Below are 14,976 nucleotides of genomic sequence, written 5' to 3' on the forward strand. Positions count from 1 at the left end.
CCAGGTGAAATCACTAGAAGAGGCCTCCACGTTTCTCACCTCAGCTGGCTTTACTCTGCCTGCACTCATGAAGTGGCCACAGACGTCTGTATCGCAGAAAGAAGATCCTCGGCACTGGGAGCAAGTTGGAAAGGGAGGCAGCATATTGCAGTGAAACTCCGAGGGCTCTCCTAGAATTAAAGCTGCCACCTGAAAGGCCTGGGGACTTCATAATTGTGGCTTTTCAATATTTTTGCAGATTTATTGCATATGCGATGTCTAGCTTGGGCCAAGTTTGGTTTCCTAATACTAACCTGAGATTGCTTATTAAGAGACGCACACAGAGTTTATTATCATTGCTATGTCTTTTCAGTTTCCTCTTCTCTTTTTTTCTATGATCTCCGCTGGGTTGGAGAGGCATTGATTCCATGACTATTTCTCCCGAGGTGCATATGGATCTGCGACTTTTGACAGACAGATCCTTCTGGGATAAATTTGGGGGAATGGGGGAGGGGGCAGGAATGGTGGTTCCCTTGTACTGGGTTTTCTTTTTCTATGTGTGGGTGGAGGGTTGTTTTTTTTGTAAACTAGTACTGGAAGTTGGGACACTGATATTCTCCTTTTTAAATACTGGCTTTCTGGCTTGTTTACTATTATGGGTGCGAGCCTTCCTGGTACGCTTGTTTTCACTGTTATATTATGGCACATTTTAAGATTTTTTTTCTTTAAATGTTAAAGGTCTGAATTCTCCTAGGAAGAGGCAGCTTCTTTATTCTGATCTGAATAGAATGCAGGTTAATGTAGTGCTTTTACAAGAAACACACCTGAAAACTAGATACAAATTCTTGATGGGATCTGATACATAACCAGTGCTATATTGGGCTGCCTGTCCCAGAGCTGCTAAATTTTCTGGGGTGGGTATACTTTTTCGCAAGGATTTTATTTTTGAATTGTGAAGTTGCTATAGAGATACAGATGGGAAATATACCCTTGTAGTAATATTGGCTGGTGAGGAGCTTTATATTCTGATTTCCGTTTATGCTCCAAATCCAAAACAGGGACCTTTTTCCTAGTGTTAGATGCTGTGATACGCGTGCAAGAGATGGGCTTTCTTATTGTTGGGGGCGATTTCAACATTACCTTAAATCCTACCATGGATAACTCCATGCATCTATCTAACGAGTCACATCATGGACACCGTAGCTTAAAGCTGCTTCTCGCAAAAGTGAATATTATAGATGCATAGAGGTCCCGTTTCTCGAGATCCTGAAACTATACCTTCTACTCATGCCCACATAAATCTTACTCCTGTATTGATTTATTACTTATTGATAAATGATTCACTAATAAGGTGACAGAGGTTGATATTGAACCTATTACATGGTCTGATCACGCCCCTGTGTGGATGACACTATATCTTCAATATTATGATAGAGGCCAACTTTACTGGCAACTAAAGGAAGGTCACAATTTTACTTCTCAGTTACAGGATATTATCATCCAGTACTTAGATGTTAATGAATCTCCAGATATTTCTCTGGTGGTAATATGGGATTGCCTAAAGACAGTGGTGACAAGCCATTTGATAGCACGGGCATCTCATGTTAAGAAACTAGCGACATGAGAAAGGAAGGCTTTACTTGACCAGCTAACTCTTTTAGAAAGATCTCACAAAAATTCTCTTTCTGACCATGACAGGAATCATTTAGCTGATATTTGCTCTAAGCTGGCAGAGTTGGATGTGGCATTACTTGCTCACCGACTGGAATTGACCTTGAAAAGGTTTTTGAAGGAAGAAACATGATGGGCAAGTTGTTGGCCAATAAACTGAAAAAGAGAATGACACAAAATAATGTGTTTAAAATTAAAGATGAGGGGGGAAATTTGTTGACGGCTAATCAAGACATTAGATAAAGGTTTTTATGCTTCTATTCTGATCTTTATAGTGCTAATGTCATAATCGAGATGGAAGCAATAAACAGTTATTTGTTTAGTGTCTCTGTCCCGACTTTAACCGAGACATAACGCCTTAGTCTTGATGCAGAAATTTCACATCTAGAGGTATTACAGGCTATCAAGCAGCTCAAACCTGATAAATCTCCTGGCTTGGATGGCTTCACAGCCAGATTTTATCAGAAATTCTCAGAAATGCTTGCTCCACCCTTGGTGAGAATGTTTAATTCCCTATGGGAGGATAGAATGTTATTACCAAATTCCAATCTGACTGGTATTACCATTTTAGCAAAGCCATGGTGAGACCCATTGGTATATGGATCATACTGCCCTATTTCTCTTATTAATATAGCTCTCAAACTCCTAGCTAAAATCTTGGCTGAAAGGCTTAAAATGATCATGCCTTCCATTATTCATCCTGATCAAGTGAATTTTATTACTGGCCGGATGGCTTCTAATAATGTCCACAAGATAGTAGATATTATGTGGTGGGCACGTCAACAAGCTGACCCTTTTCTTCTCTTTACCATAGATGCTGAAAAGGCATTTGATCTTGTACATTGGCCTTTCATGTTCAAAACATTGGAGAAGATGTGCTTTGGGTCTTTGTTTCTCTGGTGGGTTGGTTGACTTTTTGATTCTCCCAAGGCTTGTATTAAAGTAAATGAGGGTTACTCAGATTTGTTCACTGTGGCTTGAGGCACAAGACAAGATTGCCCCCATCTCCATTATTGTTTGCAAATGTTAGAACTAATCCTCTGATTACGGGGGCTGCCATAGGGCAGTTTTCATCCAAACTATCTCTGTTTTCTGATGATGTGCTTTTCACTTTATCGAATCCCCTTATATCTTTGAGGGCTACGGTGGATGAAATGGTAAGATTTAATTTGGTATCTGGCTTTACTATTAATTGGGAAAAATCGGAGATATCAAATCTAACAACCCCTCCCTTATGGTTATGGTTGTTGCAGAATGCTTTTTCTTTCAAATGGTCACTACATAAAATAAAATATCTAGGGGCAAAAATATATAAAGATCTGGAAGATTGGAGCAGGTATCATATTTCATGGTTGGGTCGTATAGCAATAATAAAGATTAATGTTCTGCCCAGACTTAGCTATCTATTTCAAACACTTCCAGTGGCAGGTCCTGCTGCTTTATTGGATTGTTGGCAACAGAGAATTATGCAATGTATATGGAGGGGTAAACAACCCCCAGTCGCGACACAGGTTCTCTTTCAATTTAAGCACCAAGGGGGATTGGGTGTTCCAAATCTAACCTGGTACCATGCAACTTCTCATCTAAAGACCATTATAGATTGGCATAAACATCATGTCCTGGAGCAGGTGTTAGTTGGCCTATGCCCTTGATGGCTTTGGTGTAGCAACCTAAGCGGAGAGCTCTCGGACTGATTCCCTCTACTGTACAGCACACATTTCAGGTGTGGAGGAAGTGTAAGGTATCTTTGACTGGTCTTAGAGACAATTATTATAGTACTTCTTTGAATCATAATGTTGTCTTTACCATTGGAATACTGCCTTCAGCCTATGCTCTCTGGAAACACATTTTCAGATTTACAGCATCTCTGTGATTTACCAGATAGTGAAATATTTGCTTATCTTCAACTTAGACATTTTATGCACAGTTCTCAGTTGCAGGATAACTTATCTAAAGGGGTCTCTATGTTTGAATCATTATGTAAAAATGCTAATAGGATAGGGAAGGTGCTTTCTAAGACATATATTCTCCTCAACTGAGATATCACGACCAAATCATTACATATAACGGCTTGGGAACAGAATTTGGGCAATGGGTTATCAGAGAAGGACTAGAGAGCTATATTTTTAGCCACTGGTAAAGGCCTTATTTCAGCTGCTCTTATTGAAAGTGGATATAAAGTTCTTTTTCGGTGGTATTACATTCCTGAAAAACTACATAAGTTCTCCACCACATCACATAAATATTGGAAGGGCTGTCTAAGTCTGGGATCTTTCTTTCACTTGTGGTGGGAATGCCCTCATATTCAGCGATTTTGGAGGGAGGTTGCTCAATGGCTCCACCTGATTTTGGACATCCCTGTCACACTTCAACCCCTTCATGCTTTGTTGAGTGTTCCTATAACCCATGGAGATCTCTTACAATGTAAATTAATACAAAGGGATCTATTGGCTGCTCTTGGGGGAAATTACCAGGCTATGGTGATCTTCCAAAGTTCCCACATTTTCAGATTTACAAGACCGTTTAGGAAAATTACAGCATTGAAACATAATGCCACAGCCAAATTTACTGAAACTTAGGCTCCTGATATTAGATGGAAAGAGGCTAATCTTTAAAATTCCATATCTTGGGTGTATAAGTCCCTTTCCTGCGCTGGTTTAAGACTTATTCTTTCTCATAAAAGTTCCCTTCTGATTTTTTTCTTCCACACTGGACTCTCTAGCTGGAAAACCCTCTAAAGTCGATGGTGTATTTGTAGCAGAGTTTTATCATGTGGGTGGGTGGGGAGGCTAGGTTGTTAGGACAGGGTTCTATGTGTCACATGATCAGGTTATTGATGAGTGGCATTTTTTGTTTCTTTTCCAAAATGATCTCGTTTTATTGTTTGCATTAGTTGTCTGCATCCATTGTTATATTTCGGGATTACAGTTTTCATATAGTTTTTAAGCGGTGTACCGCAAGGATCGGCGTTGGAACCAGTCCTGTTCAATATCTTTGTGAGCGACATTGGGGTGATAGTGTCAAATGATCTGAAGTCGGCGAAACAATGTGACGTTGAAGAAGAGAGCTATGCTGGATATGCGTTGAAAGTGAAGTATCAGACTTTCTCCCCTGCCGACGACACTAAGATCTGCAACAGAGTGGACACGCCGGAAGGAGTGGAGAGAATGAGACGGGATTTAAGGAAGCTGGAAGAGTGGTCGAAAATATGGCAGCTGAAATTCAATGCCAAGAAGTATGGGGTGTGGAAATCCGAATGAACTGTATTCGATGGTGGGGGGGGGGGGGGGGGGAAAGGCTGATGTGCACGGAGCAGGAGAGAGACCTTGGGGTGATAGTGTCAAATGATCTGAAGTCGGCGAAACAATGTGACAAGGTGATAGCAAAAGCCAGAAGAATGCTGGGCTGCATAGAGAGAGGAATATAGAGTAAGAAAAGGCCTCACCAAGGACCTGTATAAGGGGATAATCACTTCCCTTTTCTTACTCTATATTCCTCTCTCTATGCAGCCCAGCATTCTTCTGGCTTTTGCTATCACCTTGTCACATTGTTTCGCCGACTTCAGATCATTTGACACTATCACCCCAAGGTCTCTCTCCTGCTCCATGCACATCAGCCTCCCCCCCCCCCCCCCCCCCCCATCGAATACAGTTCATTCGGATTTCCACTCCCCATATGCATGACTTTGCACTTCTTGGCATTGAATCTCAGCTGCCATATCTTCGACCACTCTTCCAGCTTCCTTAAATCCCGTCTCATTCTCTCCACTCCTTCCGGCGTGTCCACTCTGTTGCAGATCTTAGTGTCGTCGGCAGGGGAGAAAGTCTGATACTTCGCTTTCAACGCATATCCAGCATAGCTCTCTGCTTCAACGGCAGGGGGAATGTAGAAAAGAGGATCTATATATAGACAACAACCAACAAGGACTGAATTACATAGTCGGGTAAACAAAAGCATGGGTGTAGCTTGCTTATTGCGGCGGTTACTACCCCTAACTAAGCTACATATTCACTTAGATGCAGTTCCAACACTGCTCTCTACATTAATGGTGGGGTGGAAGGGAAATAGAACTAAAAGGTACTAAGAGCCAAGCGTAACAAGTAAAAGGGAAAAAAAAGTGCATAGCTTGCTGGGCGGACTGGATTGGCCGTTTGGTCTTCTTCTGCCGTCATTTCTATGTTTCTTATGTTTCTATATTGTTCCAACATATGCATTTGGTTTATTATGCAGGCACTATTGTATTTATGTTCGGAATGTATGTTCATTGCCAGTTTAATCTGTTTGAAAATTATTCATGTATTCAATAAAAATTGTAAATTAAAAAAAAAATGAAGGGTTGGGGCTAATAGGGTAAAAGAGAGTAAGATTAATTAGGGGGATTAGGAAGTCCTAGCCTTTACCTGGGTGAACTGGGAATAGACTGGGGAAACTGGTAATTGTGTCGGCAAGCTTATCTAATATAATCCTCCCACTTACATGGTAGAGACGGCATTTGCACGCACAAGCGCGCCTCCATACAAAATTGTGCGCACATGTATGCACATATAGTCAATTTTATATAATACGCATATATATGTGCGTATGCTATAAAATGTTCACATCCATTCACCCACGTAGCAATACGTGCATACATGTGTACCGTGTGGCTGTTTAAAAGCTACCTTCAATATGTTTATTCAATCCATATTTTTTTTGTTTCCCATTAAAGACAATGGGAGAACCAATGTTCCTATGCTAAACTTCAGAATTGTGTTTTTTATTCAATTCTAATGAAACTGGTGGTTTAAATATCATCAGATGGGGATGAAAACTTGAAGAAGAGGCATGAATAGTCTAAGGCACTGTAAAGGGGCAAAAGGGTACCAGCAGTGGGAGGAGTTCTCCAAGGCACTATCAGAGGGGCAAAGTAGTAGCATGAGTGGCAAGAATACCCCAAGGCTTCAATAGAAGGCACTAATAACAGTGATATGAACCCTCAAAGGCAGCATGAGAGGAGCAAAGTGACATGAAGAATGGCATGAGCCTCCTAAGGCACTATGAAGGGGGAATAAAGGTACAGAAGAATACCCTAGGCACTGACAGAGGGACAAGGCAGCACAAAGAGTGGCATGAAGACTACAAAGCACCATGGGAGGTGCAAAGTAACAACTACCCATAATGGCAAGAACACTCCAAAGTGCAGAGTCTGGGGAATGGCAGCTAGACAGCATGGCAGAAAGGCCCCAAGGTGTAGCATAAGTGGATTAGTAGCAAGCAGAGAGGCAGCAAAACCCCCGAGCTGTAGACTCTAATGTATGGCAGTATGACAGAGTGGCAGCAAGAACCCCCAATATGAAACATAAGTGATACAGCAGAAAGGAAGCGTGGCAGCAAGACCCCAAAGGTGTAGAGTTTGGGGTATGTTAGCAAGGCTGGGTGGTTTCAAGACCCCCAAAGAAGTATTTCAGAAGTAAGTCAGCATGGCAGAGTGTCAGCAAGACTCCCAATTGTAGCATCTGGGTCATGGCAGCTAAGCAGAATGGCAGCAAGACCCCAAAGGTGTAGAGTTTGGGGTATGTCAGCAAGGCTGGGTGGTTGCAAGACCCCCAAAGAAGTACATCAGAAGTAAGTCAGCATGGCAGAGTGTCAGCAAGACTCCCAATTGTAGCATCAGGGTCATGGCAGCTAAGCAGAGTGGCAGAAAGCACCAAGTGTAGCATAAGGGGTATAGCAGTTGTAAGGAACTGTGTATGCTTGAGCCCCTCTTGCCTTGGCACAACCTCATGGACAGGGTCTCAAGGCTGGTGCTAACAGCAAGTGAGTAAGTTTTAGCACAAGCCAGACCATGACAGAGTTCAAAAATCTATACCAAGGCAAAGCAAAGGCTGAAGACCTGGCATCGGCAAGGCTGATGGCTTGCACAACGCTGGTGAAACCTGAAGTGGAGCTGAAGATTTCAGCAGAGCCACTGGTGAGGACTGAAGCAAAGCTGAAGGCTGAGAAGATGGACATGGACCTGAAGACTGGAGACTGGAGCAGCTGAAGCTGAGGACGGGAACCAAGCAGAAGCTGAAGGCAAGAATCAGGCTGGAGCTGAAGGCAGGAACCAGGCTGATGCTCAAGATAGGAACCAGGCTGAAAGGCTTAAGAAAATGCCATACTGGGTCAGACCAAGGGTCCATCAAGCCCAGCATCCTGTCTCCAACAGTGGCCAATCCAGGCCACAAGAACCTGGCAAGTACCCAAAAACTAAGTCTATTCCATGTAACTATTGCTAATGGCAGTGGCTATTCTCTAAGTGAACTTAATAGCAGGTAATGGACTTCTCCTCCAAGAACTTATCCAATCCTTTTTTAAACACAGCTATACTAACTGCACGAACCACATTCTCTGGCAACAAATTCCAGAGTTTAATTGTGCGTTGAGTAAAAAAGAACTTTCTCCGATTAGTTTTAAATATGCCCCATGCTAACTTCATGGAGTGTCCCCTAGTCCTTCTACTATCCGAAAGAGTAAATAACCGATTCACATCTACCCGTTCTAGACCTCTCATGATTTTAAACACCTCTATCATATCCCCCCTCAGTCGTCTCTTCTCCAAGCTGAAAAGTCCTAACCTCTTTAGTCTTTCCTCATAGGGGAGTTGTTCCATTCCCCTTATCATTTTGGTAGCCCTTCTCTGTACCTTCTCCATCGCAATTATATCTTTTTTGAGATGCGGCGACCAGAATTGTACACAGTATTCAAGGTGTGGTCTCACCATGGAGCGATACAGAGGCATTATGACATTTTCCGTTTTATTCATCATTCCTTTTCTAATAATTCCCAACATTCTGTTTGCTTTTTTGACTGCCGCAGCACACTGAACCGATGATTTCAATGTGTTATCCACTATGACACCTAGATCTCTTTCTTGGGTTGTAGCACCTAATATGGAACCCAACATCGTGTAATTATAGCATGGGTTATTTTTCCCTATATGCATCACCTTGCACTTATCCACATTAAATTTCATCTGCCATTTGGATGCCCAATTTTCCAGTCTCACAAGGTCTTCCTGCAATTTATCACAATCTGCTTGTGATTTAACTACTCTGAACAATTTTGTGTCATCTGCAAATTTGATTATCTCACTCGTCGTATTTCTTTCCAGATCGTTTATAAATATATTGAACAGTAAGGGTCCCAATACAGATCCCTGAGGCACTCCACTGTCCACTCCCTTCCACTGAGAAAATTGCCCATTTAATCCTACTCTCTGTTTCCTGTCTTTTAGCCAGTTTGCAATCCAAGAAAGGACATCGCCACCTATCCCATGACTTTTTACTTTTCCTAGAAGCCTCTCATGAGGAACTTTGTCAAACGCCTTCTGAAAATCCAAGTATACTATATCTACCGGTTCACCTTTATCCACATGTTTATTAACTCCTTCAAAAAAGTGAAGCAGATTTGTGAGGCAAGACTTGCCCTGGGTAAAGCCATGCTGACTTTGTTCCATTAAACCATGTCTTTCTATATGTTCTGTGATTTTGATGTTTAGAACACTTTCTTGAACAAGAAGAAGACTGGAACCAAGGTGATCAGGAACAAGGAGATCTTCTTGCTGAGGCAACGCTGAGACATTTGAAGAGCCCATTTGTAGGCCGCTGGCAGTAACATCAACCATGGATGCTGCAGGCTTTTCCTGCTGCTGACCCTTTAACTTGCACAGCATTGCGTGTGTACTGCGGAAGTGACCTTTGATGAGCGGCGGCATCTGCCGTGAGTTGGCGGCATCCAACCGCATGGGAAAGCTGGTGGCATCTCTCTGCTGCACAGAGCGGCGGCATCAAAGGAGCAGCATGGGAGTGAGTGAAGCTACTCACAGGTGTCCTGCGAGCGGTGAACCTAACAGTGGCAAGGCAGAGTGGCATCAAGACCCTTAATGTGTAGAATATGGGGTACGGCAGCAACACTGAGTGGTAGCAAGTCCCCCAAGATATATCACCAGGAGCAGGACAGCTTCACCTTGATCGGTTTTCTGTTCTGTCTACTTGCCCTCTTCTGTGCCTCGGCTCTGTACTGGCTACTGCCTCACTCAGAAATTTTAATGTATTTATTTGATTTTAATTTCTATTTTTGGAACTTCAAAGTGAATTATATTTAGGAACTGTAGGTATTTCACTATTCCCAGAATGCTTACAATTAAGTTTGTACCTAAGGTAGTGGAGGGCTGTTATGGTTATGAGGTGTTGGAGTGGATTCTTGGGTACTGCAGTGATGGCCACTCCCACGGGGAGGAGCCCCGTGAGGAACCACGGTTCTAGGCTAGACTCAATACACGCAGACACAGAAAAGTTGTATTTATTGTACAGCTTGGTGGTACTGTCCGGGGTGGGGGGGGGGGGCGGACAGCAGTGAAGGTAACCCAGCAGAAGTAGTCCAGGGGTCCTCAGCAGAGGAGACCAGTCTCACACTCGAGTAGGTGATTAGGCAGCGCGGTGTAGCAGGGACAGGTCCCGGATGTAGACAGAGAGCGCCGAAGGTGAAGGTGAGACAGACTGAAAAGGTTAGTACTCACTGAAGCAGAAGCTGTATTGTTGGAAGTCCTGGCAGGCAGAAGTTGATCAGTGGCAGGCACCAGATTAGGGAGAGCAGGCCCTCGAGGAGCGTGTACCTGGTATCCCAAGATAGGTACCTGAAATAGAGCAGAAGGGCCCCCAAAAAGTGGGTACCCAGGTTAGTGAAGAATTACCCTGAAGGGTAGAGAGACCTTCCTGCGGCAGCTAGGAAGCGGCAGAGCAGCTTAGACCAGAGGCAGTCCAATCCAGATCAATCCGATCCTTGCTAACTCAGATTGTTAGCAAACGAAGGGCAGGCTAAATACCAGGATGTAATGATGTCACTCGGAGGGGACGCCCCCGAGGTTCCCACCATGACGTGGATGTAGGTGTGGGTGGCGTGCGCATGCGCACCCTAGGAGGCCCTCAGGAAAATCATGGCGAACCCCGTTGCCGTTGCCGATCTGGGGACACCGGAGAGAGTGGCATGAAGATGCGACAGCAGCCATCTTCCCAAGGCTTGAGGAGAGAGAAGGAAAAAAGCTGAGGCACAGATTCTAGGGTGTTCTAGGGTTTGGAAGTACACGTGCATTCATGCATTTTACAAGCATAGTTCATGCATACGTCATCAAGCATGTGCGCATCCTATTACTCCTGCTTTTTAACACACGGAATAAAAATCTACTTGTCTTTTGGAATCTGATGCTTGGAGTGTTGGAGACTGGAGATTGGAGGTTGCTGTTTGTGTTTGTGCTGGTTGCAGTTATCTGTATGTGTGCAGTTTTTGTGCTCTGTCTGTGATTCCATCCATGTTTGTCAGTTTGTCTTTTTCTGTTTGTAATTTAATGTGCCTGAGGATGTGTCTAATTGCTTTGTTTGGGTATCTGTGCATCTCAGGGTGTGTATGCCTGCATTTGGAGAGTGTGTGTGGCTGATGTTTGTGAGGCTGTGGGCCTGTTGGGGGGGGAGGGTGTGCTGGTGGTAGGTAAAGTGTTGCAATGAGAGCTATAAATGTGAGGATTTTGTGGAATCTGCATCAGTGGAGAAGGAGACAAAAGAGGAGGAGGAGATAACCCCATGGAAAGGATATATAGGCCCAAGAGCCATTTTTTTAGGCCTATCTGAGGAGCAAGTGATTTGCAGGTTCAGCTATAATAAAGAAACCATTTTATACCTGTGCCAGAGGCCTCCCACACAGAGAGATCACGCCTAGTCAGTTCACCTCAAAATCACTGCAGCTGCGGCTTTTTTTTTTTGCCATAGGCACATTCCAGCCCTAGGTTTCCAAGCTCTTGCCATGATGCCTAAATTCTGTCATTTTCAAGCATTCATGACCACTTCAAGCGTGGCCAGATAAGTATGTAACTTAGATACTTCTAGTAAGTATGTAACTCACACATTCACTAGTTTCTACCTAACCATTGTCAGTTTTTTTTTTTTCATTCAGCTTCTAACAGGTCTTATAGTTCTACACAAAGAGGCCCACTCCTACTACACTAAGGACCAGCAGCAGTGCACTCCACTTTTTCCTCTATAACACTCTTCTTCACTGCCTTCTCTCACAAGTGATAGAGCCTATCTCTTAAACTCTGGCTGAAGATCCCCCTAGCATGCCCCAAGAGTGCAACAGATGAGCGCTCCTGAATGGTAGCCAAGTGTCCAACCTCATCAACCATGCCCCTGAGGTCAGCGCAGATTAGGGATGTGCATTTGTTTTGAACGAATGCGTAATCCACAACGTATAGGTCCCTATTCGTTGCATTTGTGGGTTCCCGAAACGTATGGCGAACCCCCACGAATGCAACAATTCATTAACGAATAAAACCCCCACCCTCCTAACCCCTCCAAAACTTGCCAAAAGTCCCTGGTGGTCCAGCGGGGGTCCTGGAGTGTTCTCCTGCACTCGGGCCGTCGGCTGCCGGTATTCAAAATGGCACCGATAGTCTTTGCCCTTACTATGTCACAGGGGCTACCGGTGCCATTGGTCGGCCCCTGTCACAAAGTAGGAGCACAAGATGGCGCTGGCCATCCATTGCTCCTACCATGTGACAGGGGCCGACCAATGGCACCTGGAGTGAGAGCTAGAGAGACAACTTTTCACTGAGGTGGGACACTTAGATGGTCAGTAGTGGCTATACCATCAAAGCTGCACATACGTACACAATTGTGAAACTTCCCAGATATCACTTAGGTGTACTGACCTGTCGCCCACTCCTGTGTCTCTTGCAGTTCCTCCAGCCAGTCCACTTCAAGGTACCTGAGTTCCTGGGCCTTCTTCTTTAGGTCCCAATCTATAAACATAAAAAGAAAGAGGATATGGAATGACAGCAGATATGGACTAAAACAATGTGCCTGGTTTTCTTGCAGGGACCAGCCCTAGAACCCCAGTAGCTGTGAGACATCCCTTGCCTTTTTGGCATCTATGGATCCTCTGTATTTTTTGGAATTCAGTAGATATTTCTGTGTGAATTCCTTCCTTTGGGAGCCCATTCCATGGTTACCATAGTTATATAGTGACATAGTAGATGCTAGAAGAAAATGACCATTTTGCCTCTCTACATCTACCATCCCCACTGCTAAGGATGGTAGATGCTTACCAGATGGTAGATGCTTACCAGAGTGTGTCCACCTGCCAGATTGCTCCTTATCCCAGACTGCCTTCTTGTCTTCCTGCTGTGTGCTCCATCATGTTGGGTAGAACAAAATACAAGTTACCTCCAGCACCCATCTTTCCCATGCCTACACAGAGTAGTTCTTGAGTCTACTTTCTTGAAGGCTCTTACCTCACAGGGGTAAGAGGCCATGTGGTTAAATTGCCTCCGGATGCACAGCCAAGCCTGGAACATCTGGCACAGATCATGCCTGACTCTCATGGATGGGAAACAGTTCACCCTCATTTGTCACAATGAGGTGGGTGAGCCACTGCGTATCCTCACTGTGAAATTGGGCTTCCTTGCACACAGTCATTTTTCCAATGACCCTGCACTACCAGCAGTGGAAAGTACGCACATAACTTGCTTTCAAACATGCGCATAAGTTTGCAGGCAGAGATATAGGTATTCTATAAATTGTGCAACTGGTGCCACATAGCTCAGTGTGCTGTGGTGATCAACAAAGCAAACAGAATGTTAGGAATTATTAGGAAAGGAATGGCAAATAAAACAGAAAATATCATAATGCCTCTATATCGCTCCATGGTGAGACCGCACCTTGAATACTGTGTACAATTCTGGTCGCCGCATCTCAAAAAAGATATAGTTGCGATGGAGAAGGTACAGAGAAGGGCGACCAAAATGATAAGGAGCATGGAACGGCTGCCCAATGAGATAAGGCTAAAGACGTTAGGGCTGTTCAGTTTAGAGAAGAGATGACTGAGGGGGGATATGATAGAAATCTACAAAATCATGAAAGGACTTGAATGAGTTAATATAAATTGGTTATTTACTCTCTCAGTTAATAGAAGGACCAGGGGGCATTACATGAAGTTAGCAAGTAGCTCATTTAAAACAAATCAAAGAAAATTATTTTTCACTCAGCGCACAGTTAAGCTCTGGAATTCATTGCCAGATGATGTGGGGTTTAAAAAAGGTTTGGATACGTTCCGAGAGGAAAAATGCGTAAACTGCTATTAATTAATAAGCAATAGTAGTTTTTGATTTATTTAATGTTTGGGTACTTGCCAGGTACTTGTGACTTGGATTGGCCACTGTTGGAAATGGGATACTGGGCTTGATGGACTCTTGGTCTGGCCCAGTATGGCATATCTTATGTTCTTATGTACATATAACTTTATGCTTGTTTTTGTTTCCAGGGTTGTTTTGGGTTTTGCATTTTCTTGGTAGGAAGCCTATGAGAACCCTGGGTGTCACCTGGGGAGAGGTCACGGGGAAATCTTTTCTCCAGGGGGCCCAGGATAGGAAAGACCTGCTCCTGGAGGACAGAAGAATGGCGGTGACCTGTTGCAAAGACCTTCTAGTGTTCGGATCAGCTTTTTTGGGAAAAAGGACTTTTTGGTTAGACGAACCGGGAAGAAGAGTTTTGCTGCATCCTTCTTCCTTTGAAGTAAGGAACATCGAGAGCTGTGTGTTCCGGTGTGGATCCCTTCCAGCGTGGGATTCAAGAGACAGAGACATTGGAAACACCGTAATACCGACGTGAAACTTATTGAGGATAACCCCTTGGAGTCTTCACCCCTGGGGAGCGAGAAATTTGGATTCTCTCTGTGTATAGAGTTTGTTACCTATTTTTACCAGTTTTGGAAGGGGGATTTTCCTGCCCACACAAGGGCTCTTCTGTCCCCTAGGGAGCCTCATTTTGTCCAAGCCCTGGTAGTAAGGGACCCCTGCACAGACAGAGGAAGGACTGCAACTGGAAAGACCAGCTGTGGGGCTAAGGCTTGTTTTCGGAACTCTGCCATTACGTCACCTGATTCACCTTTTTTTTGCACACTCAGACCGAGCCTCCTGTGTATTTTTGGCACCTTACAGCATTCAGAGCAGAAACGGGGTTATACTTTTCCCAGGGAAAGAGATATTAAGCCACCACGTCAATCCAACCCAACCCCCCTCCCCCAAACAAAGGATTCAGGCCCTGAGGAAAGAGACTGGGCACAAGCTCCCCCGAGCGACCCAGCCCCGGAAGTACAAATTCTTTTATGGCCCCCACCAGCGTTGAGTCAGCACTGGGAGGCGGGATTGCACAATATTCACATCAGAAGACGCACAGCACTGCTTTAAAACTCAGTTTTCTTGAGGGAGGAAGAGTCTGCGTGTGCAAACATCTCCTTTCTCTTCTGGAAACAGCCTAA

The sequence above is a fragment of the Rhinatrema bivittatum genome, chromosome 7, assembly GCF_901001135.1.
Source record: "Rhinatrema bivittatum chromosome 7, aRhiBiv1.1, whole genome shotgun sequence".
In the NCBI taxonomy this organism is placed as follows: domain Eukaryota; kingdom Metazoa; phylum Chordata; class Amphibia; order Gymnophiona; family Rhinatrematidae; genus Rhinatrema; species Rhinatrema bivittatum.